This window comes from Chiloscyllium plagiosum, unplaced genomic scaffold (genome assembly GCF_037043375.1).
Source record: "Chiloscyllium plagiosum isolate Xiang-an unplaced genomic scaffold, Cpla_swu_hap1 HiC_scaffold_12, whole genome shotgun sequence".
Lineage (NCBI taxonomy): Eukaryota > Metazoa > Chordata > Chondrichthyes > Orectolobiformes > Hemiscylliidae > Chiloscyllium > Chiloscyllium plagiosum.
In genome coordinates this window covers 60,990,583-61,018,213 of record NW_028270150.1, presented here as the reverse complement: position 1 = coordinate 61,018,213, position 27,631 = coordinate 60,990,583, and the positions used below count along the sequence as shown (strand labels likewise).

The following is a 27,631-nucleotide window of genomic DNA, read 5'->3' as shown; positions in this document are numbered from 1 at the left end:
ATCTTGGCTGGCAGCAGTTATTGCCAGCATTCTGGAGCCAGGAGGAACACTTCTGTTTCTTTGGCTTCAATGATTTTTAAAAAATCATATCCACCCTTTCAGTGGGAGCCACTGCTCTGCAACATCCAGTCAATCTTAAAGGATCAAACTTCAAAACCTTTCAGCTCAAAACAAACCTCAAAACAAAAGATTCAAAAACTGGCAGTAAGCTCTCCATTAGTTTATGCAACAGGCCTAGTGCTTGTATTTAATTTCTGCTCATTAAACATGGCTTGACACTATTTCATGCTGCATGCTTTTCAGATGTCTTTGGAGCTTGGCACATTGGACCTTGCTGCGCCTGTTTTACACCACTAAATTTTTTAACCTATACCTTTTACAGTGTCAATTCCTCAAGAAAATGTTATATCATTGCTCTCAGAACTCTAGTCTGGATCTCGACATTAAATTTGCAGTATAAATGTACCCTTAGGATATCAGATACCATGAACCTTCAAACCCCCCCCAAAGAAAACTAAGAATCAGCGACCTTCATTTGTCATCAGATAACAATTTTAGTGTTTCATACGAGCTCCCTTTATTCCAAAGAAAACATGGAAGTGATGGGCAGATCTCTACCTTTATGTTAATATAACAGAATCCATTTATTTTATGCTATTCTTATACTGGAGTCATTGAACATGACAGGCACAGTCACTCTCATGAAGAATGGTGTGTAGATACAAAAGAATCCTGCATCTTTTATTCACTTTCAGATGCATTAGTTAAGCAGTAATGAGTGGCACACCTCAGTGTTGATATCAAAGTCTCGCATCTTCACTTTCAGAGAGATTAGAAAAGGCAGTTGGGATTTCATATTTGTGTAGTATCAAACAGCTTCCTTGCCTTTACTAGTTGTAGCAATATGAAATTTATGACCGTAGAAGTAGGTTTTCATGTCAAGATCATTGTATTGGGAGATTTAAGAATAAATTGATAAATCACTTCAGAAATTAATTTTAAAAAAGGGAAATTATGCAATTCAAATTAAATTAATAATTGACAATGTAGTCTCCTCTACACTGAGAGGTCAAGTGCAGACTGGCGGCTGCTTTGCAGAACATCTACATCATTCTTGTAAACCTATGTTGTACCTCTTCCCAGGCTAATATATCCTTCAAACTGCCCAACTCTGCTCCCAGTACTGCAAATGGGGTCTAACAAGGAATATATAAATCACTAAGTGCAGGGTTCATACATTGACCACTAGGGAACTAAACGGATTTTTTTCCAATTGAGAAATCACTGTTAACAAGTCTGTTACCTATCATTCAGTTAACATTTATATCCATGTTGCTATTGTCCTCCTTATTCCATGAATTCTTATTTTGTTCATGTTTGTTGCAAGACATTTTATCAAATGCTGTTTTGTGGTTCAAATATATTATAATCTTCTCACACTCATTAACTCTCTCTATAATCTCATTAGAGATTAGTGTGTTAGTTAAACAAAATTTGCCCTTAGTGAATTTGTGTTGCTTTCCTTAATTATCCCATATTGTCCAAAGGTCTGTCAATTTTTTCCCAAATCATCACTTTGAAGTGATTCTCCACCATTGAGGTTATGCTAACTGGCCTAATGTTGCTGGGCTTGTATTTATATGATTTTGTTTGGAATAGAGTGTAGCAAATATAAATAGTTTTGGCATACCTAAAGGATCCACATTTTCACAATTGACATGCTATTTGTACTGTGTATGTTTAGATTCATGTCTTTAGTTCTGAGGGCCTGCAGTGATAGTGGGACAGGTTTGTGATGGCCTGATGGCCTGTGGCAGCGAGAGCAAGATACAGGGGCTTGCGGCAGCAGTCAGAGCACATTCCGATGGGTTGCAGCAGAAGAGGGGACTGAGTTCCGAGGACCTGCAGTGGCAGAAGGACCAAGTTCTAAGGGAATGCAACAGCAGAGGAAGCATATTACGATAGCCTGCAGCTGCAGCAATATGAAGACTTGAGGTGCTGGGGAGGAAGGCACATCTACCTTATGGAGATAAGGCTACTTCATGGAAATATGACTACCTTATGGAGATAAGGCTTTTAGATCTGGATGCTTCACCCTTTCTTGTTGGTTTATATTTCTGCTTTTGTTTGTTTTTTAATTTTTTTTGTATCTTAGATTCTGTCACTGACCTTTATGAGACATGTTCTCTCTTCAGCATTGTCATGTTTTCCTTAATCATGAGTTTTTCTTTTCCTTGGAAGGTATCATGGATAGTGCTATCAAGAAGAACTTGTCAAGGAATAAACTGCTTACTGTCTTAGTTTGCATTCCATTAGGACCACCCAGTTTCTGACCTTACTTCAGCCCTGGTTCAAATTTGGACAAAAGAGCTGAATTCCATAGAGTGACTGCCTTTGTAACACATCAAGGTTCCTTTGATGATGCCTTCCAAACCTGTGATCTCTATGATCTGGAAGGACAAAGGCAGCAGATGCTTTGGAACATCACCATCTGCAAGTTACCCTCCAAGTTACACCCTATCCTAAGTTGGAATTTTATTACCATGCCTTCATTATTGTTGGTGAAAATCCTACACAAGGAAATCTTTTCCTCAGAATACCATGGGTATCCTTACACCCCAAGGCTGCATCTCACCAGCAACATCTACAGGGCAATTACTGGATGGGCAATAAATGCTGATAAAGACAATGACACCTACATCCCATGAATGAATAATAAAAATAAAATCTAAAAGATAAAATTCATCCATTCTTCCCCCTTGCCTAAATGTACCTAAATATTTTATGTCTAAATACATTTAATAACCAGAACTGCGCTTCTTTGAGTTAGAGACAAAAAAAATTCAGTTGATGGAATCCAAAGTAGACAGGCAGGAGGCTGGAAGAACACAGCAAGCCAGGCAGCATCAGGAGGTACCTAAAGAAGGTTTACACCCAAAACATCGACTTCTACACCTCCTGACGCTGCCAGGCTTGCTGTGTTCTTCCACCCTCCTGCCTGTCTACTTCTTTGAGTTAGACCTGTGCGATTGCGACATCATGTTTTCACTTATCTATCAGTGCTGTAACTCAGTAGCTTATTTATCACAGTCAGTGTGATAAATAACCTTAATTTAGATTTTATTACGTTCCCCTTTACAGTGAACACACCTGTTACCTTCCAATTTCCTATTCTGTTCCTATTTGTCTCTCACAATATTCTTTGCACCTTGGTATTCCTCTTAGTTTTACATCATGGCTCCGAGACCACTGCCAAATCTGTTTAACCCACCAAACAGAATTCACTAATCACCCTGCAAAGTAATTGATCCTGCATCTGCAGTCTATTTCCCCCATAACTCCTCATAATCACAAGAATCTAAAGCCCTTCCTTCTGTACCATTTTCCCAGTCAAAGATTTATCTTCCTAATTCTAAACTCACTTGTGGATGATACTAGGAATAATCCAGAGCTGAAAACTTCAGTAGTCCTTACTTCTACCTGTGTTGTTGATATCAATGTGGATGAAGCCTGTTAACTCTCCCATCTCATTGTACTCTTCAGCCAGTCAGTTACACCCTTATCTTTGGCATAAGGATGGCAACATACCACCCTGAATTCCCGTCTGCAGCCACTGAACTACCCATCTGTTTCTGTCCTGAATCTCTTAACAATATTGATCTTTCAGTCTTCATGTTGCAGTAAACTTGGTAAATGATGTTAATAGCCAAAGAATACAGTAGTGGCAAATTTTAATATGGTATATGTCAGGAAATTAGAAGTACACATAAAACAAGTGTAATACAGTAATCATGGGTGACTTCATTCTGCTATAAATCTAAAGAGTACCAATGCAGGGGAGGATAGATATTTGGAATGTTTGAGATGTTGAGTGGAATTGATGAATTGTTGACTGTTGAGGAATCAACCAGAGAACAGGCTACTTTACATATAGCATTGTGTAATGAGAAAGGACTAATTAATAAACATTGTAAAAGATCCTTTAGGGAGCTGTGAACATAATTTTTTTTTCATTAAATTGGAATTATATAGTTCAATCCAAAATTAGGATCTTAAACTAAATAAAGGGGACTATGAGATATGAGGGGGAATTTGGCAATGTTAGACTGAGAAAATAGAATAAAAGGTGTGATGTTAGATAGACAATAGCTAATATCTCAAGATGTGTTTTGTGATAAAGATGTATTCTTTTAAGTCACAAGAATCTAACAGAAAAAAAATAGTCAACTGTGGCTAGCAACAGACGTTGGAGATTGTCTACGGTCAAACTGAGGAAGCTGATAAATTTCCAATACAAGTAGTAAGCCTGAGGAGTGGGAGCAATTAAAATTCAGAAACAGAGAACCAAGAAGCTAATTTAAACAAAAGGAGAATTAAATTTGAATGTAAACGAGCAAGAGCCACAAAAAGGACTAGTCACATTCATTTTGGGTATCATCAGAGTCATCAATGAACTGTGAATTTAGATAGCTCATTTACAGACCATTTTTACACTTTGAGTGTATCAATTCAAAGAATAAACAGTAACACAGTTTTGTGCTTTAAACAAGATAACATACTCACTTTTTTAATTGAACTATTGCTGTAGTTATTCAGACAGTTTCACAGATTAATTTATGGCACAGAGAGGTAATTTGGCCCATTATGTCTGCACAGATTGAAGAACTGACTGTACTAATCCTGTTTTCCAGCTTCTGGCCCATGGCCTTCAAGCATATGGCAACACAAGCGAATATCTAAGTAGTGCTTAAATGTTATGAAAGTTTCTGACCCAATCATGTTTTCAGACTCATGCCAGCCCCAAGTTAAAAATTTCTCTTCAACTCTACTCTTAGCCTTCTACCTGTTACCTTAAACCTGGACCTCTTGATTCATGATCCTTATACTAATGGAAAATGTGCCTTCCTATCCATCCTCTTTATGCCTCTCATGTCGCCTCTCACTCTTTGCTGCTCCAAGGAAAACAACTCCAATCTGTCCATTCTTTCCTCATAACTGAAAGATTCTAGCTGAAGTAAATCCCTCCGCATTCTCTCTAGAACACTCCCATCCTTCCTGTAATGTCGTGACTAGAACTGCATGTAGTACTCCAGTCATTGTTTATATTTTCTACAGTTCCAATATATTTTCCTTGCTCTTGTATTCTGTGCCACAACTAATAAAGGCAAGTTTCCCAAACTCCTTCTTGACCACTTACTTGCCCTTCAGGGATCTATGGGTTTGCACATCAAGGTCCCTCTGATCTTCACTAGCTTCCAGGGACTTGCCCATTATAGTGTAATAGCTTGCTGAGTTAACTCTCCCTAACTTACCTAATTTACTTAAGTTAATTTATCCTACACATTTCTGCATTGAATTCCATATGCCATGCTTTGCCCACCTGACCAGTCCTTCGACGTCCTCCTGCTTTTATAGCTATCATCCTGTGCCTGACCATTTCATGTCATCCATAAACTTCTTGATCATGCCTTCCACAGGCAGGTCCAAATCATTAACGTACATCACAATAAGAAAGGGCCTGCAGCACCTTACTGGAAATAGAGCTTGAGCTACATAGGCATCCTTCTACTATCATCCTTTGTTTCCCACCTTTCAGCCAATTTTGGATGCAGCCCAGAGTGTTGAAAGCAATTATCTCTCTAAGCTTGCGATTCTGCTTACTCCAGTCATTGCACAAATGCATTGACATTCAGATCCAGAAGCTGCTGTTGCATATGGACCTCGGCGGGTCCAGCAGCTGCAGGATAAATGAGAGAGAATAGCACGAGATGGTTGTGTTTAGGTAAATGATCACCAATGACCGAAAATGGTGGAAGAGCCATAATGGTCTAAATGACCTACTCTTCTTCCGAAGTTTCTACATTCCTTAGCATCAACGGGCTTCATATTCACTTGGTTGTCTTGTTAATTTATACAACAAGAAGGTCAGTTGTCAAAGTGCTTGCTGATGCAGTAAAGTTTACATTTCTGAGATTAATCTTGGGGTCAAATTAGAAAAGACCTGAAATCGCACTCAAACTAAAAATTGCATGCAATGGAAATAAGAATTTACTTAGATTCCCTTAAATTCCTTTAAAACATCTGTCTTATAATTTCACAAAATCTATTTGCACAAAAGGAACATTTCATTAACATGTAAAACCCTTAATCCTCATGAAATATCAGAATATCTGATGTTTATTTCTCCCGTTGTTCGTATTCTGCATTTATTTTCCATCCCAGTTAGTTTCTATCACTTTCTCAGCTCATTTCAATTGTTTGCCTCTATCGCAGCTCAATAAAAGAGGACTGATAGGCACACTATTACTATTGTATGTTCATCATCACATATCTCATTATTGCTTTGGACTCAAAAAGGATTATTTCTACTCTAATATGGAAAAAAAAATTAAATCAGCAAACCTCTGTTCTTCAGTACATTTCTGAATACCAACATGTGTGATATGCAAATTGAAAAATACCCAAGATGTAAAATAGTTCATTTTAAAATCTCCTTACAATTGTCGGAAAAATTCAGCACAACGGATCATAGTGAAATTAACAAGCCGTTTATTAAACAAAGCGATATCATGGAAGAGAAATTGACAAGGCTGACACAGAACTGATTCTCTGCACAGATGGCCAGAATGCTCTTCCCAGAACAGAAGGTGCAGGCATGCTTTTTTGGGGTACAACACAAAGGCGATAATTGTAAAGGCTCTACGATCTGTTCCCCGGGACGCACACCGAGATGAACATCAACTGCGCCTGGAGGATCATCAACTCGGTGAAGAACACTGTCTGGGTGGTCCGAAACCTGTTGATCTTCCAGCTGAAGGAGTTGACCCCGACTGAGTGTTGCAGACTGGCACATTCCAAGGTCCAGGACTACGTGTTGAGGGACGCGCTGAAGCTTGGGGCAGCTGTTGCCAAGGCGTGGTGGGGAAAAACCATTGTGTAACATCTGCCTACCTAAGAAGAACATGGGGCCCACCCAGTCATTTGGGCTCTGCTGATGCCTCAGCTAAATATATGGACATATGATTGAAAAACATGCAGACCTGTATATAAAAATGATAAATTCTGATTTCTGTTTGTAAATGTTTACGTATGTATGGCATGACCAACTGTACAGACCATCAAATTATTTTATGAATAAAGTATATTTTTGAAATAAAAAAGATAATTGTAAAGTAGTTACAGTACAATGGTGAAAATTGTAAAGCAATTAAAACAAGAATAAACTGGATGGAAGTTAATCAAGCATCCGGCAGTAACAATTCATTTGTAATTGACACAGGAGATTCTAGCCATCTCCGTGAGTGGGTGAGAATGGTTTCTGGAGGATTCTTCATTGTATTTCCCATCCGTGCAAATATGTATAAATGTCCCTTCTCCTGGCATTCAAATGTGTCCATTGTGTTCCTCCTACGAGCGAAGTCTTCCAGGGTCTCTCGATCTGCCTCTTTTTTGATGTGGTATTGGTTTCAATGGGCAATAAGCATGCCCTTAGGGTACTGGGACCGCAGTGCTAATCGAGGCTGGGAGCTTTACTGTGAAGGTTGTTTGGGAAGTGTATTCTCTGGTCTGGGAATAGCTTGGCCATGTCTGGTTTCTTTGTTAGCCTGCTTGGCCAAGACTGGGGCAATGTGGGTGTGTTCTGTATGTGTTGGCAGACTTGATTTCTGTGTTTTGCAGGCCAGCTTCTATGGTTTTTTTATGTGGCCATACTGTGGGTGGGCAGGGTGGCAGATCTTTTTCCCACACAATCAATAGAAAAACATTTCTGTGTAAACTTCTATTCTCTCTCTTGCAAACGGAAGTATTCTCTGGTTTGATTGTATATTCTGATTGTTTTACCTCGTTTTAATTTATAACCAATTTTTCCAAATGATCTTGCATTCAATAGACTTACACGTGCTCCATACAGCTCAAACAATTTTATCCACAACGTTCCAAAAATGCAAACAGAAAACAGCACAGAGAGCAGGGAAACTGATGAGATTTAAACTAGCAGCCAAAGGACTGAATAGGAGAGGAGAGTTAAAGAAGACAAATGCAGTTACAAATCACACATGAAAAAATACAACAGAGAAAAGAAAGGTTATTTTAAGAGAGAGTGCATAAAATAAGACTCCACACTCCTACTAATTTTCAGTTTCAGGAAGATTGCTTGCCAGTAATTGATAATTGTCAGATTGTTTAAGGTGTACTTACAATACTAATGGCCAATCCAAAATATCTATTGCTACTGTGAGGATTATGTCTCTTTATTGTGTTCTTAAAAACCATGGACTGAAATGAGACAAAACTTTTTTTAAAAAATGTGTTTGAAAGAGTGGCTGCATTTTTGAAAGCAAGTGACCTGATACCCAGGGCAAGCATTGCAAACAAGTCTTTGACAATCAGTGAATTAGAGACCATCTGGACCAAGTTCTGATTAGAAACAAGCAGTTAATTGTTGTGTTCTAATGGCAGTAATCAATGACAGTGTCTTTATGCTTGCTAAGAACTGTGTGATTGGTTCTCAAATGGTTAAGCAGTTTGGAACTGGAAACAAGTTGCAGAGACAGAGAGTGTGAGGAAAAGAAATGTACAGATCTGCTCCCAGTCCAGAAGCTGTTTGGTCTCCGCAATCAAAAGCTCAGTTTAAACCTGAAGAAAACCAATTATTTTTCTTACAGCAATTGCTATGAGCTGTGACTTTTGAATTGATAAATCAGAGGCATATTACAAGTGAATCATTCACTCTGTGTTTCTCAGAGAAAGATAGGGTATCTGAACAAGGGAGCTGGCCAGCTGAATAAAGATGATCTCAACGTCTGAACTGAGAAGCAAAGATAACTGGACCGATTTTCCAGCTTTTTTACCTCCACCAATAATCCATTTCCCTGTGTTTTTTTCCTGTGTGTGTTAAGGGGGAGTTTGTGAGATGATTAGAGTTTTGGTTAGTAGTATTATATTTGTTTATCTGTAGCTATTGTCTAACTACTTGTAATAAACACTAACCGTTAGTACAGAAATTTGGAACGTATTTTGTCTCAACCGGAATCCGCTAAATCCAGGTATTGTGTATATTTTAAAAAAACTTTAACATTTGATATGATTCCAAGAATAGCAGGGTTTAATTTACAGCACAGTGGGTTGTGACGTTACCTTAAGTTGCACCAAGCAAATATAGCAAATGCATACTTTTCTAATGTATTCCTATGGCAAACCAGACAGCATGATGCAACGCTTACAAAACTAACAGAATGCGGTAGCAAATTTTGGCTTTTCATATTTTACAGCACATGGACAATTCACATGAAGTTGTTGGACCATTTTTATTTGTACATAGCAGTGACTTATATTTAGACAGCAAAATCTGACCATTATGTTTCTGTGTAACTCTATAACAACTGTGCTACCTTGTCTTTGATTATAATTAATGGATATATAATCATTAAGTTACAATAATAGTGACCTATGCACATTTGTTAATTCAAGAGGAAAGATATGTTGAGATTAAATGTTTCACTTTCCAAAAAACATTGTCTCAGTATACTATATTTTATACATTAACAATCTAATTCAGGTTTTAAGACAATACTGTTAATGCAGTACTTGGAGCATTATGACAAATCACATACAAGAAAATACAACAGAGAAAAGAAAGCCAGAGTGGCAATAATCTTTATTATGATGCATATAAATGTTACTCTACTCATAAGCTTCTGACAGCCAATGAAATATCTGGTAACTAGAAAGAATGAAGAAAATAATTAGCAAATTTTGACTTTTAGATATTGTTAGAGATTTTATATGATATACTTTTGTACATTTACTAATCCACTGCAGTTTTGCTTTTCCAAAACACTTTCCAAAGTACATCTTATGCTGAAGTAATCCTGCAGCAGAAAGACTAACCCAATAATCTAATGTCAGAGTGGTGTGATCTTTTATGCAGTATTATTAGGCATTAGTCAAATAGCCTACCAACAATAGCATGTATTACAGGAACTATCACACTTATGAGATCATGCTTAATGCCCTTTCGACAAGAGATCAGTAGAATACATTATTGCACATTTAACCAGGTTTATGAGCTTAAAAGTGAGCTCATAAAGTTAATAGAGAGCCTATTTAAGTGTCTATGATTTGCTATCATTCTATATTACCGTAATGTCACAGAATTGCCTAAAAATGTGCTCCCTAAAAACAGGGGAATAGAAACAGAGTAGGTAATTCATTGCCTTGAGCTTGCTCTATCATTCAGTTAGATCCTGGTTGATCTCTACTTCAACAACAGCAGCAGCTTACTCTTCAAAATTATCTTTATCATAGTGATATGCCCCACTCCATCCATCCACTTTTACTCCATATTTCTCAATATCCGTATCTAATTTATCACAGTCCCTAATTGTATCCAAAGCATTTTGAAAGTGTGGGAGTAGGGAGTTTCAGATTTTTTGGGCTGGATTTTAGCATTTGGGAACAGAGACTTCTGGGTGTGAGTTTTGTTTATTCCTGAAGATGGGATGGGCATGGTGATTGGGGCAAGGGAGATAGTAAAGTTGCATGGAAACAGCATCATAAAGGGAGACATGTGGAGCTGGGGTGAGTGTGGGCAGTGCTCCAGCCTGGTCTTTTTCAAAATAAAACATTCATGGAATGTAGGCATCACTGGTTAGGCTACCATTTATTGTCCATCCTAATTAAAAGATGTTAAGATTCAACCACATTGCTGTGGATCTGTTGTACATGGAAGCCAGACTAGATAGCGATGACAGTTTCCTTCCCAAAAGAACATTAGTGAGTCAGATGGATTTTTAAAAATGACAATTGACATGGGTTACATAGTCACCTTTCAATTTTTAATTCAAGATTTTTATTGAATTTAACTTCCACCATCTGCTATCATGGCATTCAAATTAAGAACCCCAGAAACTTCTATAATTTTTTTAATCCAGTGACAATACCACAAGCCAATTGTCTCCCTACAGTCTATCTGGGCTCCACAGTAACCTGGACCACCCTGTAGAGGGGATCTCTTCATTCTATTAGCAGTAAAGGCCTTTTTACAAAAAAAAATGTTGCTTTTAAAAAGGGGCTCTATTTTTGGGCAAACCCTCCCTCCCCTCCCTTCACTTTAAGAGCATCCTGTAACTGCTTTCAAAACTAAACTGTCTGTTATGGCCCTCCAGCTTAAAAAGCTGTTCCATCATTCATGATTTGTCAGCTAGCCTGACTTAGCTTATCATTATGAGACCAATTCAGGGTAAAGCACAGATGAGTGACTGTCTTCACATAGTGGTTTTCAGAACAACATTTGAGAATGACAGTAAGGCCCTTGTAGCCTACAGAAAAAAATAACTTGCCAGTTTGTGTAAAACAATTCCTTCTCAATTTAGTTCTTGAATTGACTCACTGTAAATTTAAGATTGATTAAACCAAAATATTTTAAGAATAGACATTATAATAAGGAAGAGAAGAATAAAACTAAAAAGATAAAGGGCTGAATCTATCAAAAAATGACTGAGTAGAATTTCATTTATATGTATCATGAAGAAGATCATGACACTATTGGCACTTGTTGATTCTACCTGTGCTAGTGTACAATTGATGCTGAATGACAGCACTACCTTGAATCTTGAACTGAATAACTTCTAATGTTAATGACTAATATATATGCTGAGACAATAACTTTTTTGGAAAGTAAAATGCTTAATATCTCTCAAACAGTTTTCCTCCTCTTGAATTAACAAGCTTGCATAAGTTCACCGACAAAGTCTTATTCTAACTAAATGATTATATGTCAATTAATTATAATCAAAGACAAGGTAGCACAATTGTCATAGAGTTAAACAGAAATTTGGCAAATTTCTTGAAGGATGTGCCTCTGAGAGTCCTAGAAAGTTTTCTCATGCTACCTTCCTGAGCTTGCTTCATTATCTATGTACCATGCTGCCATTGTACCTTAGTTATTGTATTTTCCCACTCACTACAGGTGGAGTAAAGGACACCGTCAGGACCTGCCAGGATTCCTGGTGCCAATGCCAGCATTATTTTTAATCCTAGCCATGCATCTAGTCCAATGCTCGAAACAGATTGTTTTATTTGCTTGTACATGTTGGCCATGGTTCATTGGCATCTCACTTTCCCAATGGAGATGCAGCTGTCCTACTGGACAGGAAGTGCACATGGTCATTGCCCATGGAGCATGCTACGAGATAATGGTGACTGATGGAGGGTTGGGGAAGTAAGCCGCAAGCTGGAGTTGCCTGGTAACTGCTTTGAGTTTCATATTGCCAAAACTTTGTTATCTAGTTACGGTGCAGAGGGCAAGAGAGAATGGGGAACTGTATATCAATGAGGCAGGATCAAGTTTTACTGAGGATAGTAAAGCTTGCCAACAGACCTCTTGCCACTCATGAGCAAGAGTACCATCTTGCTTGGAAAATGGTACCTTTTGTTCTTGGTAGTAGAAATTCCACCCTTGCCATCTCAATTTGCCCACACTGTTCAGTCAATGGGAAGATTCTACACAAAGTAGATGGAAACTGTATCAAGATTCTAAAACTATCTATGTATCAAAAACAGAAACTTAACAGGCCTGGCTGCATTGTGAAGAGAAAGCAGAGTTAATTGGACAGTTCTGATGAAGGGTCGCTGGCCCTGAAACATGAACTTTGTTTTTTCTCCACAGTCACTGCCAAACGAGCTGAGTTTTTCCAGGATTTCCTTTTTTGTTTCTGATTTCACAGCATCTGAAGTTCTTGATTTTATTTTACCATTGAGGTATAAAACCTTACTGAAAATTGAAAAGAACTAAATCTGCACACATTAGGATAGTGACTTGAAACAGTACACAAACAATATTTTACTGACCAATTCCTGCCTGTTTTTCTAAGTGAAACAAATCTCAAGTTACAAGAAGAGAACTAATCGGGTAATCACATAGATTTCTGAGAACTAATTTCTGAAAAATATATAAGCTATAGAATTAGCTTCATAATCTTCACGATATTTTATTAAGTAAGACAGAATTTTAAATATATATTCAAAGTGAATTAGAAATATTGGTTAAAACTAATAAATTGTTCACAGTTCCTATGAAACCCTTGTGCAATGATTCATATAATTAAATTAACAAGATTATTTTAACTGGTATAAAAGGTAACCATTTAAATCCTTTCACCTTGGGCTGTCTGAAAGAACAATCCAGTTAGACATTTATTTCAAAACATTTTTGACTGGTTTAGAATAGAGTGCCATCTTTAGACATGAGAAAATTCTGCTTAAATTATATCATTATGTTACTGGTAAAGTCTAACAGAACAGCTTGCTAAGAACCAAATGTGTGCATCATAAAATACACGAGAGCGCTGGACAATGACTTCAATATTTGTTGTACAAAGTTAAAAATCTCACATCACCAGATTACAGTCCAACAGGTTTATTTGGAAGCACTAGCTTTTAGAGCACTGCTCCTTCATCAGATGGTTGTGTGATAACATTTGTTGTGATAACATCAGTGTCACAGCTCCAAGCTTTTGTTTCTTTGAGAATTGTTTGCATCAGTTTCTGTGTGGGGTGGGGTTGCTGAACTTCAGCACTTCAAGAATGATATTACATTTAATTTTGAGAAGTGACTGTTGTGCAACAAAATAAAGATTTCAGTTTACTATAATAATCATGATTTGGAGGTGATGGTGTTGGACTCGGGTGTACAAAGTTAAAAATCACACAACACCAGGTTATAGTCCAAAAGGTTTAATTGGAAGCACACTAGCTTTCGGAGCGTCGCTCCTTCATCAGGTGATAGTGGAGGGCTCAATCCTAACACACAGAATTTATAGCAAAAATTTACAGTGTGATGTAATTGAAATTATACATTGAAAAATTTATTGTCTGTTAAGCCTTTCATCTGTTAGAATACAGTGATAGTTTCACTTCTTTCATGTGTAAATCACAAAACCTTCTTTTTAAAAAATTGCATTCTCGGGTTAGCTGTTAACAATGGTGATAGTTAGACAATATGTTGAAGGTGTTGGCCCCCTGTGTTCTCTGTCTATGCCATGATGTTTAGATTGATTCTAATCTAAAAAGTGAGATAACGGAGTTTTACATAAATTCATGTAGTGTTTGAGCTCAGAGTTCTAAATGAATGCATGCAGTTTTTGAGCAAAGTCCTATGTAACCCTGCAATGTATAAATTCTGGTATAAATTCTTGTGTTAGGATTGAGCCCTCCACTACCACCTGATGAAGGAGCGTCACTCCAAAAGCTAGTGTGCTTCCAATTAAACCTGTTGGACTATAACCTGGTGTTGTGTGATTTTTAACTACTATAATAATGCTATCCATCAGCAATGTTGGAAATAGATAATCTGATTATTACATTGGAATAGTTTTACTCTAAAAAGCATTGCCTGTCACTCAGATTGTTAGTATGACAATGGGACCAGTAATTAATAATAATGATTATTTATATTTATCATCAAATCACAGATGCTAAGTACTTATCCATCACTAGCAGCAGGAAAAGAAACATAAATGTCTGTCACTATGTATACCTAGTCAAAATACTAAGAGGAGCAGAGGACAAAATAATGTTCTGTTCTTCCAATTCAGTATATCACCATTCATTTAGTAGTTATGTAATTCTAAATTGATTGAACAACTTCTGTTTTTGAAGTCTCCTTTGAATTCCTAATCAGCAATAGAATCATCCAGTTTGGCTTTTGTTAGGAAAGGCCTTCAGGGAAAAGCTAATGAATCAAAACAAATCAAATGTATTAAATTATTCTAATAAACCATCCTGAAAAATATTACCTTCAGTAAGTGATTAACATCACAGATTATTTTAGTGAATCAAGTTGATAGGAAACTTAAATTTACGACATGAGAAAATAATTATGTTCACTGATACTTATTATTTTCATGCCTTTGCCTTGACTTCACTTTGCTTTGGCATATTTCATAAGAAACATTCTCTCAGATTGTTAATGCCAGAGACAACCATTCATCTCCTTGGCTTTACCATAATTGGCTTCCCACTACTATATTGGGAACAATAGATTGTATTACAGGACTAGTAATTCAGTGGTCTGGAGATAAGAGTTCAAATCTAACTATGGCAGCTGGAGAATTTAAATTCAGTTAATTAAATAAATCTGGATTAAAAAGCTATATATCTAACTACCAGACTGTCATAAAATCCCACCTGGTTCACTAATGCACTTATGGCCTATATGTGTCTCCAGATCCACAGTAATGTAGTTGATTCTTGACCTAGAAAACCACTTAGTGGAACTCAACAGCTGTGGCCAGATACAATTACAGTAAATAAAATTAAAACTGGTTGTACTTAGACTTTGGATTCAGATGACAAAATCCTACTGACCCATCACAATAACATGCCAAATTGGGAACTGTTCCATAGAATAGTCAAGAAACATCTAACAGTCACATTCCAGGACTCAGGGGCCATGGAAGATGTATTAATAACATGACCAAATAAGCTGATTATCAACCTGCAAACTCTTCCAAGCATATGCCAATGACAAGCAATAAGTGCTTTCTGGCCAGCCATGCGATGGAAAGAATTGAAGCCTCTACCATTACTATTCATAGCGCAAGATTACACCATGCATGTAAAAGTAGATATCACTATAGAGACTTGAGTAATGTGGACTGACACTGAGTAATCTGTAATACACCACCACCAATGCTATCAAGCCCAAGAACCAACTCAGGTTCAATCAGGATTATAGAAGAATATGTCAAGTGCAACGACAGGCATACTTAAAGATCACCTGAAGCTGCACATCATTACATATTTACCAACCTGCAGAAGAAACACGTTACAGACAGAGAGGAGCAATCCTACAAACAAAAGATAGTTTAAAATCTTTGCAATCCTTCCACATCCAGTTGCAATGGTGCACTATTAAGCAACTAATAAGAGGAGAAATCTTGAATTGTCACCATTTCCAATGCTGATTGATTGCAAAAGACCATGCTAAAACTTCTTCGACCAGAAATGTGCAGTGTATGCTCCAACTCAGCCTACTCCTAAAGTTCAATTCATACAAGCTATTCTTTATCTAATTGCATTCATTATCAGTGAAATGCTTATTTTTGAAACTTCAAATGGCTTCCTTCATACTCTCTAATTTTTATCAGAATTTAGCTCACCACGTTTTGTTTATGGTGACGTTTTATCACATTTTTTTGCAAATACTTTAATATACTTTGTTTTGGGGTACTTATTCTGAACCATTAAAAAGCCATGCTTAGGCCCAAATAGAGTACTGTGAACAATTCTGGTCATTACACTTTAGGAAATGCACAGGAGATTTACTAGAATGGTTCCAGGAATACGGAAGTTTAATTACAAGGTTCGTTTGGAAAATCTAGGGTTGTTTTCCTTGGAGCAAAGGAGTTCGACGAAATATTTGATTGCAGTGTATTAGATTACGATCAGCTTCGATAAAGTAGACAAGGAAAAGCTGATCCAATTGGCTATTGGTGCAAGCACTGCAGGACAGAGATTTAATGTCTTGGGTATGAGATGCAGAGAGAGCGGATGCGAGCATAAGAGGTACAGTTAGTAAGTTTGCAGATGACACCAAAATTGGAGGTGTAGTGGACAGCGAAGAGGGTTACCTCAGATTACAACAGGATCTGGACCAGATGGGCCAATGGGCTGAGAAGTGGCAGATGGAGTTTAATTCAGATAAATGCGAGGTGCTGCATTTTGGGAAAGCAAATCTTAGCAGGACTTATACACTTAATGGTAAGGTCCTGGGGAGTGTTGCTGATCAAAGAGACCTTGAAGTGCAGGTTTATAGCTCCTTGAAAGTGGAGTCACAGGTAGAGAGGATAGTGAAGAAGACGTTTGGTATGCTTTCCTTTATCGGTCAGAGTATTGAGTAAAGGAGTTGGGAGGTCATGTAGCAGCTGTACAGGCCATTGGTTAGGCTACTGTTGGAATATTGTATGCAATTCTGGTCTTCTTCCTATCGGAAAGATGTTGTGGAACTTTAAAGGTTTCAGAAAAGATTTACAAGAATGTTGCCAGGGTTGGAGGATTTGAGCTATCGGGAGAGGCTGAACAGGCTGGGGCTGTTTTCCCTGGAGCGTCAGAGGCTGAGGGGTGACCTTATAGAGGTTTACAAAATTATGAGGGACATGGATAGGATAAATAGACAAAGTCTTTTCCCTGGGGTCGGGGAGTCCAGAACTAGAGGGCATAGGTTTAGGGTGAGAGGGGAAAGATGTAAAAGAGATCTAAGGGGCAGATCTTTCACGCAGAGGGTGATACGTGTATGGAATGAGTTGCCAGAGGAAGTGGTGGAGGCTGGTACAATTGCAACATTTAAGAGGCATTTGGATGGGTACATGAATAGGAAGGGTTTGGAGGGATATGCGCCGGGTGCTGGCAGGTGGGACTAGGTTGGGATGGGATATCTGGTTGGCATGGACGGGTTAGACCGAAGGGTCTGTTTCCGTGCTGTACATCTCTATGACTCTATGAAAGAAATATACACAGCACATGACAATGACCTGGAATTTGCTGCCAACCAGGGTGATGTAAACAGATATCAATGAATTCCATTGGAAATTGCATGGACGCTTGAAGGAAATAAACCTGCCAAGCAACAGGGATCAAACAGAGGTATAGCATTGGCAGGATTCATCCCCAAAGAGCCTGCACTGATTCAGTGCATCAAATAACCAGCTTCTATACAGAGAATGAATTTATATGGTTCACTAACAAAAGCCAATGCAGTTCTGTTAAGCTTGACATTTAAGACCGACCAAGAAAAAAGTGCCTTGCATTCCGAATTCCACTTTCTAAGATATGGTTGTATTTCAACAATAAACTTGCCGGCATGGACAAGTAGGGCCGAAGAGCCTGTTTCCGTCTTGTACGAATCTATGATTGAAGCTACTAGCACAATCACAAGAGAATTCTGAAGAAATTCAACAGCTCTATTTCTCTCTTCACAGTGACGACAGGTTGAAATGTTTCAATGTTTTGTTAATGTATTTGATTGGCATGGACCAAAGGGCTTGTCTCCATGCTGTAGGAATCTGTTACTCAATTCATCTGGCAAGACATTTTTTCAGAAGTAAAAGGGGTTGGAAAAACATTTTTTAATATACTTTTGACTGAGGCAGAGAAAGGGGAATAGAATAAATAGTGTAGAGGCCCAGTGCAAAATACAACATGGATTGTTAAAGGTGGTGAACAATGAGCAAGAGAGAAGTAAAATGGATGTATCACCTAAAATGTGAATGGAGAGAATGGGACCTCTCTACTAAGAATGAAGTTAAAAAGGACAAGGCTGTGAGGGTAGGAGTTGGAGAATTTAAGAAGTATGGAGAACATAGATAACATCCAGGTAGGGTCTGAAGATGTGGAATTCGATATTGAATCCTCAAGGCTTTACAAGTGTCTAAGTGGAAGATGAGGTTCTTTGAACTTGCATTGTCTTTCACTGAAACATTGCAGCAGACCTAAGACAGAAATGTTACCATCAGCAAGATGGTTTATTTAAACGACAAGCAATTGAGAAATCAGGGTTATTTCTAAGGACAGAGTGGAAACATTCAGAAAAATGTCCACCCAATCTGTGTTTGGTCTGACCAATGTAAAGGAAACAATTGTGAGCAGTGAATGTAGTAGATTGAATGAAGTACAAATAAGATGCTGATTCATCTGGAATGTGGGTTTGGAGCCTTGGACAGTGAGGAGGGAGGTGGTGAATGGGCAAGTGTTACACTATCTGGATGGAATATGCTTTGGTTGAGGGGGTGTAGAAGGGTTAATTTTGACATGGTGAACTACACTTTAATTGAAGTGTTATTTAAATCATAAGAAAAAACATAAACCCTATTTTAGACATTTTAGATTAAAAATTACTCACTTATGATGTCCATTGCACTGGAGATTCCTGGACAAGGATCTTCTGTTATAAGCCTGTCCAGAATTCCACAAATTCAACAGTGAGGCTGATCTTCATCAAAACCACACCTACTTTTGCACAATTTTCTGTGACTTAAATCTCTAACTGCAGAGCCAGCCACTTTCACCATGGGTGTTGGGTTCAGATTCATTGTTTGGGATGGGGGTGTGGGGTCAGAGCAGATTAAATGTCAGTCCATAGGTCCATCAGTATTAGGTTACTGACCGATGAGGTATATCTGGTCTGGGAGGTGGTTGTTAGGGGTCCAGCGTTGAAAGGATTCAGATGATGTGTAGCTTTTAGAGTCATGGGAAGTTTCATGCTCACTTTAATAATTAACCAGGAGGTAGGCTAGGTTTTTAAATGTTTAACTTTCGTGAGTAACTATGAATCATTAGTGAGTCACTACTCCAATTTCCCTGATAATTCCCATAGGGTTAACAACATCAGGAATTCTATAGGATTCCAACACACAAATATTGTCTTTTCTGCTCCCTGTTCATCAGAATATTTGAGCCAAAACTTTTATTTTAGCCAGCAGTTTTTTTTTAAAAAAAGAGGCCTCTCTTCCTCACATGGTTGTACAAAGTTGCATACTCAACTGGTTCATTCCAAACGATTAATACTGAAGTGCTAAAATGTCTACATTTAATATGAATTATTTTGCACTAAGCTAGTTATTTTTTCAAGGGTAATGCCCATGAAATTTTTAAAAGCTATGTGAAAACATTTACATTAAATGATTCAAGTGTATACCAGGTTAATGCCAGAGGTGGTCCGATAAAAAATCCACACCTTAAGAAATAGCATGATGACATATACCTAGAATTTCCACAGCCTAAGCAGCTTACATTTGAACAGGAAGTACTGACAACTGTGATTTAACATACAGATTTATAAACTCAGGTTGGCTGAGATCTGGAAACTATCACAGAGCAGTGTGAGCAAAGGGCAAGGTAAACATGCCTAAGACAAGATACAGAGAAAACGGAAGCCTTGCAGAGAAAGCAGAACTGTGCCTGAAATTAAAAGAGGATCCAGAAGGGTAACTGTGGGAAGCCATCATAATTGCTTATACTGTGGGAAGCCAAGGCATATAAAATAAAACTGGTGCTTCCAGGATCCCACAAACACTCAGACTGCAACCAAATTTCTACAGCATTAAAAGTGGTCATTGTCCACTCAGATGTACTAAGACCTGGTATTGTGCACGGCAATGGTAAGAGCACTTCAAGTTGTGTGCAGTTTTGGTCTCCCTATCTGAGGAAGGACATTCAGACTATGGAGGGGGAGCCAGTATGGTTTAACAGACTGATTCCTGAGATGGCAAAACTGATGTATGAAAAGAGACTGGATGAGTTAGGACTATATTCATTAGAATTTAGCACAGTGAGGGCTGATCTCATAAAAGAAACCTACAAAACTCTAACAGGATAAAACATTGGGAACATTTGTCCTGCATTTACAATGTCTGAGGAGTCAGGACCAGTGATCACTGTAAGGATACAGGGTAGGCCAATGGGACTGAGATGAAGAGAAATTTCTTCACCCAGAGAGTGCTACACAGTGGATTTCTTTATTACTGAAAGCGATTGAGGCCAAAACATTGAATGTTTTCAAGAAAGAGGTAAAGATGCAAGACATCAGTTAAACAATTGTGACTTTAGGTACAAACCTAATACTTCAAAGATTCAAAAGTATTTTAAAATGCATACTCTTTTATCTATATTTTTGCACTAGACACTGCAAATAGACTTTGTAAATTTTGTAGGAGACAGTGAGGTCTACAGATGCTGGAGATCAGAGTTGACAGGGTGTTGCCTGAAAAGCACAGCAGGTCAGGCAGCATCCAAGGAGTAGGAAAATCGACGTTTTGGGCCGGACTCTCAAATTTGTAAATTTTATACTTGTTTGTGTATTTGTTACATTTTATTATTTTTCTTGGAGTTAGAAGTCATGAAATTCATCTTCTTTTCACTGAAGAAATCATTGCAATTGGCTCCTTAATTTTGAAATCGTGGACAACATTTTATCATGAGGCCATATCCACATCAATTAAGAAGAAACAGGGGAGATTTTGTTGCAATGAATTGAGGGGGTTAAAAAGAAGGAGGCCAATATTTCTTCCTCATCTTGTAACATAATTGGGGGCTTGATCATACATTCGCCCTTCTTCATCTCTTTGCAACATCATCACTAATAAACTAATGACAATCACAAATTTCCTGAATATTTTCTCAGCACTCACACTCAGAGTACTGCAATGAATGCACAAAATCCAAAACTTGCAGTCCTTCAAAAACAAATACTTCTCCTCAAAGTTTACTAATAGTAAGCAGAATATGGGGATCTGAATCTCTGGACTTTGCCCATCTTATATTTAATGAATATTCAGTAGATGAAATATATAAGCTAAGGTTATGTATATATACTTAAATATGCTCAATCATTAAATACTGTTAGCACAAGTCTCTCATTTAGACATTTCTATATAAATTGTGTTCTTTTTTAAAACCTCATCACATAAATGGAAGACCATGTTTTGCGTTTTATAAAAAGCAGTACCTATCTCGGAATAAATATAATTATTTCCATGGCCCATATAAAATATGATCAGGAGGCAGCCATCCGGATATTCTGGACCTGTTCCACCATTCAGTAAGGTAATGACTGACCTGAATATGGCTTTAACTCCACTTTCTTGCCTGTCCCTCATTAGCTATGGCTTCCTTGTTAGTTAGAAATACGGTTAACCCATCTCTCAATATATTCAATACCCAACCTCTATTACTTGCGAGTGCACAGAAACTGAAACACTAATGATTGTCAAGAGAAGAAATTCCTCCACAGTTCTGTCTGAAATAGAAGATCTTTTACTTTGAAACAATTTACCCTAGTTATAGAATCCCATATAATGTGAAAAATCTCGATCCTTCAAGAGAAATTGGAATTGACTCTGGCTTATGACTTGTTGAATTCACCTAAACACGTTCTTGATTCAAATCCACAAAAGAGCTTGCTGCTGGGTATTCAAATGGTCCACACGCACAAAATACACAAATCTTCTTCTCAGAAACATACAGAATGAGGGCAGTTGGGAAGGGCACAGAACTTCAACAGCTGTCACACAGCTGTATGTGACTATCTTTATTGCCAAACACAATTTGGTTTTTATTATTAACTTTGCAAGTCTTACAATTTTAATTATTAAGTTCAAGGTAAATTTCAAAATCAATGGCATTGTAATGGTGTTATGCACTATTCATAAATAATACCTTTAGATGAAATTTTGGTATTTTACAGTAGTTGATAGAAGGGTTTCATGAAAATTATTAATGTTTTAAATATACGGAAGGATCTACAGAAGAAGCTGGAAGGGAGAAAACCATTGGATATAGTAACCTTTTTGAATATCCTCAACAATTACACAGACACTGCAGAAATAACTAGATTAGTTCATGATAATTGCATGACAATTAAATTCTTGCTACAGCTGCATAGGACATTGGTGAGACCACACCGAGAGAAGCGTGCAGAGTTTTGGTCGCCTTGACTAAGAAGGGATCTATGTGCATTAGAAGCAGTTCATTGGAGTTTAGAAGAATTAAATATGTTTTTATTAAAATGGTCGACATTGTTCCTATTTCTTGTGGTTTTATAGAAACAAAAGATTTGGCGGAGGCGGAGGCGGAGGCGGAGGCGGGGGCGGGGGCGGGGGTGGGGCAATCATGACAGGATAGGGATGGTCCCACCATCAGCTGTTTGTTCACTATGCCGCAAAGCAGGAAGAAGGTGAGCTGCAATAAAGAGGGAACCTACTGACATAATTAATATTCTCAATGACACTGAATACCATGATCTTGGTTGCAACTGACCCCATGAATCAGAGGACTATTTCTCTGGAGATGTAGACATCATTGTTCCTCACTATACCACGGTTATAAAGATGGATGTACGTAGAGGTGGTAAGACGTGGCTGCGAGGCTGGCAGTTGTGGAAGTTGAGTGAAGTGAGGCAGAGTGTCTGTATGTTAAACATGATTACTAAGTGCCAGGGAGTGCTGCTGATGTGTGATGGTGTTCTGCATGGAACAGCATGAGACATTGGTAGTGTGTATAGAAGATTTTGTTTCAACATGCACTTACAGATCTTAACCATCTGTTTGAGGTCATTGAATCTCTTGTAGCAATGCTATCAGATCCTTGGGGATATACCCCTTGCATTGACCCGTGTAGCTACTCCTTTCCCATCAGTTCTTAGGACTTGATTAGATTAGATTACTTACAGTGTGGAAACAGGCCCTTTGGCCCAACAAGTCCACACCGACCCGCCGAAGAGCAACCCACCCATACCCCTACATTTACCCCTTCTTACCTAACACTACGAGCAATTTAGCATGGCCAATTCACCTGACCTGAACATCTTTTGGACTGTGGGAGGAAACCAGAGCACCCGGAGGAAACCCACGCAGACACGGGAGAATGTGCAAACTCCACACAGTCAATCGCCTGAGTCGGGAATTGAACCCGGGTCTCTGGCGCTGTGAGGCAGCAGTGCTAACCACTGTGCCACCGTGCCGCCCATAATCCTTCTGGATCCCATTGGAACTAAGATGATTCTCATTTCAGCAATAAGGCTAACAAGAGAGCAGCCTTGAACGTAAGAGCCGTATCTCATGCTTGATGCTCTATTTGTCGAGCTCCTATATTCAGTTTATTTTTCAGTATAGACAGCCAGTAGCAATTTCCTTCCACTCAGCAAGCTCCCTTTGTTAAAGGTAGACTTTTTTTTTAAAAGAGGGCCAGGCTGGGTATGTCATGCAAGTTGAGCAAACACTTGGCCCTTGGCTGAGTGCCTAGACAGCCAGCAGCATTCACAGCAATGCAGCAATTATTTAAATAAGGAGACAACATCAATTTTGTACACTAACTATCTCCAGGATAATGTTAGTGTGTCGGTAAGGGTCCATAATCCTTCAACTTCCATAAAATGTGGTAAACCTATTTTAGTACAAGCAATCCACTCAGGCTTTAAAAAATAATTTTAAAAATTCAAAAATCATTAAAACAGAAAAACAGTGGAGAAACTCTGCAATTCCAGAAGCATCTATGTAAAGAAGCAGAGTTAATGCTACAAGTTTAATATGATCTTCTTCCAAATAGAATATTTTAAGGTTTGACTTCATTTTTATGGAAGATATAGACTGCAGGGAAATAGATGGTGACATCTTGCAAAATGTCCAGATTACAGGGGAGGAAGTGCTGGATGTCTTGAAAAGGTTATAGGTGGATAAATCCCCAGGACCTGATCAGGTGTACCCGAGAACTCTGTGGGAAGCTAGAGAAGTGATTGCTGGGCCTCTTGCTGAAATATTTATATCATCGATAGTCACAGGTGAGGTGCCAGAAGACTGGAGGTCGGCAAACGTGGTGCCACTGTTTAAGAAGGGCGGTAAAGACAAGCCAGGGAAATATAGACATGTGAGCCTGACCTCGGTGGTGGGCAAGTTGTTGGAGTGATTGCTGAGGGACAGGATGTGCATGTATTTGGAAAGGCAAGGATTGATTCAGGATAGTCAACATGGCTTTGTGCGTGGGAAATCATGTCTCACAAATTTGATTGAATTTTTTGAAGAAGTAACAAAGAAGATTGATGAGGGCAGAGCAGTAGATGTTGATCTATATGGACTTCAGTAAGGCATTCGACAAGGTTCCCCATGGGAGACTGATTAGCAAGGTTAGATCTCATGGAATACAGGGAGAACTAGCCAGTTGGATACAGAACTTGTTCAAAGATAGAAGACAGAGGGTGGTGGTAGAGGGTTGTTTTTCAGACTGGAGGCCTGTGACTAGTGGAGTGCCACAAGGATCGGTGCTGGGCCCTCTACTTTTACATAAATGATTTGGATGCGAGTATAAGAGGTACAGTTAGTAAGTTTGCAGATGACACCAAAATTGGTGGTGTAGTGGACAGCGAAGAGGGTTACCTCAGATTACAACAGGATCTGGACCAGATGGGCCAATGGGCTGAGAAGTGGTAGATGGAGTTTAATTCAGATAAATGTGAGGTGCTGCATTTTGGGAAAGCAAATTTTAGCAGGACTTATACACTTAATGGTAAGGTCCTAGGGAGTGTTGCTGAACAAAGAGATCTTGGAATGCAGGTTCATAGCTCCTTGAAAGTGGAATCGCAGGTAGATAGGATAGTGAAGAAGGTGTTTGGTTTGCTTGCCTTTATTGGTCAGAGTATTGAGTACAGGAGTTGGGAGATCATGTTGCGGCTGTACAGGACATTGGTTAGGCCACTGTTGGAATATTGCATGCAATTCTGGTCTCCTTCCTATCGGAAAGATGTTGTGAAACTTGAAAGGGTTCAGAAAAGATTTACAAGGATGTTGCCAGGGATGGAGGTTTTGAGCTATAGGGAGAGGTTGAATAGGTTGGGGGTGTTTTCCTTGGAGCGTTGGAGGCTGAGAGGTGACTGTGTAGAGGTTTATAAAATCATGAGGAGCATGAATACGATAAGTTGACAGTCATTTCCTTGGAGTAGGGGAGTTCAGAACTAGAGGGCATAGGTTTAGGGTGAGAGGGGAAAGATATAAAAGAGACCTAAGGGGCAACTTTTTCACGCAGAGGGTGGTATGTGTATGGAATGAGCTGCCAGAGGATGTGGTGGAGGCTGGTACAATTGCAACATTTAAGAGGCATTTGGATGTGTATATGAATAGGAAGGGTTTAGAGGGATATGGGCCGGGTGCTGGCAGGTGGGACTAGATTGGGTTGGGATATCTGGTCGGCATGGACGGGTTGGATCGAAGGGTCTGTTTCCATGCTGTACATCTCTATGACTCTAAGTATGCAGAATGTGAATATGGTGCCACAATCATAATATCTTTGGAGAGATCCATGTAATAAATTTGTAGAAGCTGGTATCTAGCTCCCTTTTAGCTTTTAAGTATTTCAATTTAAAAATAACTAAAAGCAAAATTCTCCACACGAAAAATAAAAAACAAAAATCTCTTTTTATTGCTAAACTACTGCTGTAGTTATTCTGGTAAAAGTGATAAGGTTATTATTTAAAAAAAGCTACTCTTAATTTTTGTGTATGTAAGGATAAAATATGCCTATAAACAAGAAGTTAAGGTCAGTCTCTAAGATCTGTTTTCATGTTTATGTTTTCTGAATTGAATGGACTGAAAATTGGACAGCTGGGATGGCTTCTGTTGTTAATAGGTGGAGGTTGCCAACACCAGTGTACCACGCATAACAGGTCCTGGGAATAAATAAGGACACCTTTGTTTCACTTTTACAGTAGTGCAGGTGGTGCTTCATGGTAGCCTGGTTCAGTACAGCAAATCTGGAATCCTTCTCTGTCTCCCCGTTCCGATGTAATTACTTGTTTGAGATGACTTTCTCATGGTCTCTGCACAAAATGATTGGTTAATGATAAAAGCCAGACTTTTTCGATAGATCAAAACATAATGTTGTTGCAATCCCAAACTTGTTGAATATGCTGCTTTTCTAGGTCTTTGGTTAGCCTCGGTCTTATCCAAGAAGAGACAGCTGAAGTCTCCCAGACAGCAAGTTAAGCAGAGGACTCAAAAACTGTTTAACCTTTACACTTATTCCTTTATTTTTCTAGCATGAGACAGACTTTAAAGTTAACTATTACTTTATTTCTATGTTTTTCTACTTATTCTATGAAAGTAATGCTTAACTTTTTAAACTTTGTTTCTTTTACTACTTTTTTGTACCAATGTAACTAAGTACCTAAGATGGTGCCATGTGTGGCAACATTCAACACTTTGCACTGTAATCTAAATCTAAATCTAAAGTCTGAGGAACAGACCCAACCATTGACATTTTGTTGAGGTAATTAGTTCTGTGTTTTTAAAAACAAACAACCAGTCTGTCAGGTTTTTGGGATAAGGAGCATGTTTGCATCTCCAGGGGAACTGTTGTCACAGAACTTTTGTTTATGCTTGTAAATGTTAATTGAATTTTAAGCATTCTGTGATGTCTTCTTCAAACTAATTCAACTGGAACTAATAGGAGTTGAATCCACAAGTGTAGTTATGTAACGTTACACTTTGTCAGGCGCATTGTGTCCGTTTAAAAGACAGATTGGCATTCTTTATAAATGGCATAATATTATAACTGCATATTTATGACAATTGATTATGTATCATTACCTGTTGTACTTCATGCTGAAAGCAGACATTGCTATAAACACTTCCAAGCGACAGAAAAAAATTACGATTTTCATGGGAAATGGCTATTTTGATTGGAAATCAAACTATTTGCCATATAATTTGTGGTAATTATTTTCCATGACATAAACTTTGTAGATTTAATAATGGTGTGAAATGGACAGTAAGGTTTGGTGTCTATATATATGTAGATAAACAAGGAGAACTCAACACTGTCGTCAGTGATTCACTACAGCTTCACGGGCACAATGTTTAAGCCCCTGGATATGAAAATCTTAGAAATCACTTGAATTGCTGTGAATTTCATCTTTTACTTACTGTAACAATCCTTGAAAAGAGTTTCACCTTGATAAATTAAGCGTAATTAATAACGGTATACTTAGTTATAGTTACTATTCTAAAGAAGGATCACAGCAATCGAAATGTTAACTCTGCATTCTCCCCACAGCTGTTGCAAGACTTGCTGAGTTTTTGCAGAAATTTTT

The 27,631-nt window shown here is 38.2% G+C and overlaps 1 protein-coding gene across 1 annotated transcript in view; it reads right to left on the bottom strand.

Annotated features, from left to right (window-relative positions):
• The window catches only part of gap43 (growth associated protein 43), a 283,459-nt gene that overhangs the window by 199,764 nt on the left and 56,064 nt on the right, over nucleotides 1–27,631 (bottom strand). The window lies entirely within an intron of this gene.